Raw genomic sequence first — 4,177 nt, forward strand, 5'->3', positions numbered from 1 at the left:
ATCTGCTTCTTCTTCTTCTTCACCATGTCCATTTCCTTCTAAAGCCTTCTCTCCCTTCTTATCAAAGCTTGGTCTGAATAAAAAGCACAGTGCAAAGACTCAATCTTGGGGTAAGGATGAGATTCATCTTTCTCTTTCTCTTTTCTCTATCCATTGCTATGAGCAAATGAGTAGTCCTCCTATGCAAAACGTGTCCTCTACCTAGTTTCAATCTTCCAAGCATCCCATATTTGAAGATGCAAGCAGGCCCAAATAGGTATAAATCCATCTAGCCCCACAATAGATATTGCTGGTATTTCAGTTTTGTGTGTATTAAATTTTCGTGAAGACCAAAGTTTGTATCTTTTCATTCCTAATTTGATCATGGACTTGTAAGTAAACATCAGAACCATATAGACCTTATAGTTTTCATGTTAGATGTAAATATATAGCTAGTTTGATGCCCATACATCTTACACTGCCTGGTCAGAAGGAGCGCTCATGTGCAGCCTTGAAACCCTTCCAGGTGGCTGATAAGAAGGTAAAATTTCCAGATTTGATTTGTTTAGAGTGTTCCATGATTGGTCATAGGTATTGATGCATCAATGACAACAGCTTATGAGAAGAAATTAGGTATTGATGCACATAAAATTATTTCTGTGCAGTCTATTCTTGCATTTGTTGATGCATCAATGGCAACAGCTTATGAGAAGAAATGGCCACTTTACCTGAGTACTAAAAACATAATTTTAAAAAATATGATGGAAGGTATGTTTTAAAATCAATACAAGAATTGATGATCTTATTTTTACCTTTTTCTCTAACACACCTTACTTCCCATGTTATCATTCTTTATGATTCTCTAGCTTAAGGATCCTCATATTCTCGGAGATTCTTCTTATATGTGACTTAAATTGGTAGGTTTAAAGATATCTTCCAGGAGGTATATGAGGCCAGTTGGAAAGATAAATATGATGCAGCAGGAATCTGGTTGGTTTTTTTTCTTGGCACAATAATATGAAGATTGCAATGTTGATTATCTTGATTCTGTCAGTCACACAATAACTTCTTTCAATGATTGATTCATGAATAGGTATGAGCATAGGCTTATTGATGACATGGTAGCCTATGATTTGAAGAGTGATGGTGCCTATGTTTGGGCATGCAAAAATTATGATGGTGATGTGCAGAGTCATTTCCTTAAATAGGGTTAGTGGTGCAAAATACTATTTTTCATTGAATCTGGCTTTGAACTGATCATTATATCTAATCTTACATATATCTATTGTTTTTGTAAGGAAGGAAACATGAATTGAGATTTTTTTGGGGAAGATATTGGCTGGCTCCACAATCATGATTAATCAGGTATAATCAGTGATTTTGCAAATTATTGCTTCTCTGGTTTAAATCTGTCACTTCTTTTACAGAGATAATATAACAATTTATCAATTATATTGCTTATTCAACAATTTCAGTACTAAAAAATTTGAAAACACCAAGCAATAACAGTATATGCATTAACTCTTTTGAACATATAGTTGAATATTCTATGGAAGGCTTGTACTACCATGTTTCATTGCAAGGTTATGCATATTTTTGTTCTCAATAAGATATCACAGATAGACTTGAGACTTGATACATATTCCAAATTGAAATAAGTCACCATCTTTTCCTAAAGTAACCAAATTGCATAAATATGTTACCTTGGATATTTTAGTCTTACAATTTATGTACAGATTATTTTATAGTATGATTAAGTATTGTTAACTGCGTATATTTACTATTTAGTTGTATAGGATACTTAATGAAATAAATTAATGTAACTTTTTTGTTTTTTTTTTTTGTATGGAGTTACCCAGCCCCAAAAAAAATTGTTGTATTGGTATGTTGTATGCAACTACCCATTCCCAATTATGATTCCAATTTGGCAACTTAGGAGTTGTGAGAGCAGTTCAAATCACTCACTGGGGAAGATGGTTCATAATCATTTCCCCACTTGCTTCCTTGTATTGTCATAATTGGAACATAGGCATCTCTCTCTAATTAATGCTTACCTCTAATTTATTAACCATATTGTTACTATGGATATAACACAATTAAATTTAAATCTCTTGATATCTGGATCATCAATCCAAGCATGGCTGTAGAGAATCGTAGCTATGTATGAACCAAATTTGAACAGTCCACTTACAATTGAGAAATAGATTATTGGTAGTTTCCTCATCTACTTGACAGATTGAGCATGCAAAAGCTTGGTAGGTGCCTCAAACCTAGCCCTAGTTTCATTGCCAACCATAAATTTGGTGTATGCACGAAAGCTGTTTTGATCTTGTGAGCATTGAATATCAGGATCTCCATTTGACTTCTCGTTATTAATGCCTTGACTCACTACTGCTGGATAAACAACCTAGTTGAAGTCCAGTGCAAAGAGGTTGTTGGCTACCAAAGATTTGATAAGTGTTACGAAAATATTCACTGTAACAATCTCCTTCTAAATTGAACTCCCAATGAATATTAATCTGGAATTCTTTTGGCACCATCTTTTTTATTTTATTTTTAATATTCTAAATTCCTACTCTAGCCTCATTGCTCTATTTTTGTTTTTATTCTATTTAATTATATATGTAATATTACAATGTGAAATTCAATGTTTAGATGTTTGTGGATGAAGTAATAGAACTTGTGGAGCTCACTTCTTTGAGAGGTGCCTTGGTTGGGCTTCCTGGACTGAATGGCCTATCTACTGAATAGCATAAGTGGTTAACAATAGCAGTAGAGCTTGTGGCTAATCCTTCAATTATATTCATGGATGAGCCAACTTTAGGCTTGGATGCTCAGGCAGCAGCTATAATTATGAGAACAGTAAGAACTATAGTTGACACAGGGAGAACTATTGTTTGCACAATCCATCAGCCTAGTATTGATATCTTCGAGGTATTTGACAAGGTAAAGATTTGGTTTTCTTAAAATAGCTTTGTGAAGCATTTGAAATTGGCATCTTCTTAAAGCTAAATGAAATATGCTACAGCTATTCTTAATGAAGCGAGGAGGTCAGCTTATTTATGCAGGTCCACTTGGTCATAATTCTAACAAACTTATAGAATATTTTTCGGTAAGATGCCATCCACTACGGTTTTATTCTATTGAGAGATTTAGATCTGAATTTGGTACCTTTTGATGAGCAGTTTGAATTTTGGAGTTGTAAGTAGTCATAGTTTATTGTACTAGAACCAATAGGAAGTTGATTTTATATACAAGGAATTGGTCATGCTGGATAGTGTTGACCACTAAGCTTTTAGCAAACATTCTCAATACATTGAGCTTAAGAGTCAAGCACTGGCTGCAATCATCATATATGTTTCAGCTAATTGAAAATGATTCATGTAGGCCATTGAGGGGGTTCCATAGATCAAGGAAGGTTATAATCCAGCTACGTGGATGCTGGAAGTAACTTCTATGTCAGAAGAGCACCGTCTAGGTGTCAACATTAGTGAAATCTATAAATCATCAGAATTGTATAGGTGAGTGAGTTTTCCTTATTGATCTCTTCAGCCTATTCTAATGGATTTTACATTTTATTTTCTATCTTGTACATTTTCCTATCACAGGCAAAACATGGCACTGGTAGATAGTTTGAGCAAGCCAGTTCCAGGCTAAAGAGAGCTTCATTTTGAGACAAAGTACTCTCAGCCCTTTCTAGCATAATGTACGACTTGCCTATGGAAGCAACACTTGTCCTACTAGATAAACCCTCAATAAAGGCATCCAAATATCAATTGAAGGATAGCTTAAAGCACAATTTTTATTTTTTTTTGTTTTAATCCTTCAACCGTCGCAATTGCAATGGCGTTGTCGTCGCACCTACAGTAACCCCGACGCAATTGGAGGGCTTGGCATCGCAATTGCGACAGAAAAACCCAAAATTGTGATGCGATTTACGTCACACCTACCCTCCAATTGTGACGGGGTTGCTATAGGTGAGACGGCAACCCCGTCGCAATTGCGACGAAAAAATGCAAGAATTGCGACGAGGATGATGGGACAACAAGGTGGCTGCATAGTGACAGATAGGCATCACAATTGTGATGGCAAGGGGTAGACGTCATAAATTGTGACTAAATAACTACGACATTAATGTCTATCATAGTGGCAACACATTGCTATCGTAATTGCGACACATAGCCATTGCAAATTGATA

At 35.3% G+C, this 4,177-nt stretch overlaps 1 long non-coding RNA gene and 1 pseudogene across 1 annotated transcript; both read left to right on the plus strand.

The window, feature by feature from the left end:
• Positions 1-648: 648 nt before the first annotated feature.
• On the plus strand, positions 649-1,183 carry LOC149553111 (uncharacterized). Its single transcript, XR_016353393.1, has 3 exons — positions 649-747; positions 901-969; positions 1,073-1,183. It is a non-coding gene; the product is annotated as an uncharacterized LOC149553111 (long non-coding RNA).
• Positions 1,184-2,634: 1,451 nt separating this feature from the next.
• On the plus strand, positions 2,635-3,684 carry LOC149553112 (ABC transporter G family member 32-like; annotated as a pseudogene).
• Positions 3,685-4,177: the final 493 nt, after the last annotated feature.

This window comes from Cupressus sempervirens, chromosome 6 (assembly GCF_028749045.1).
Source record: "Cupressus sempervirens isolate cs-2001-9-10 chromosome 6, ASM2874904v1, whole genome shotgun sequence".
In the NCBI taxonomy this organism is placed as follows: domain Eukaryota; kingdom Viridiplantae; phylum Streptophyta; class Pinopsida; order Cupressales; family Cupressaceae; genus Cupressus; species Cupressus sempervirens.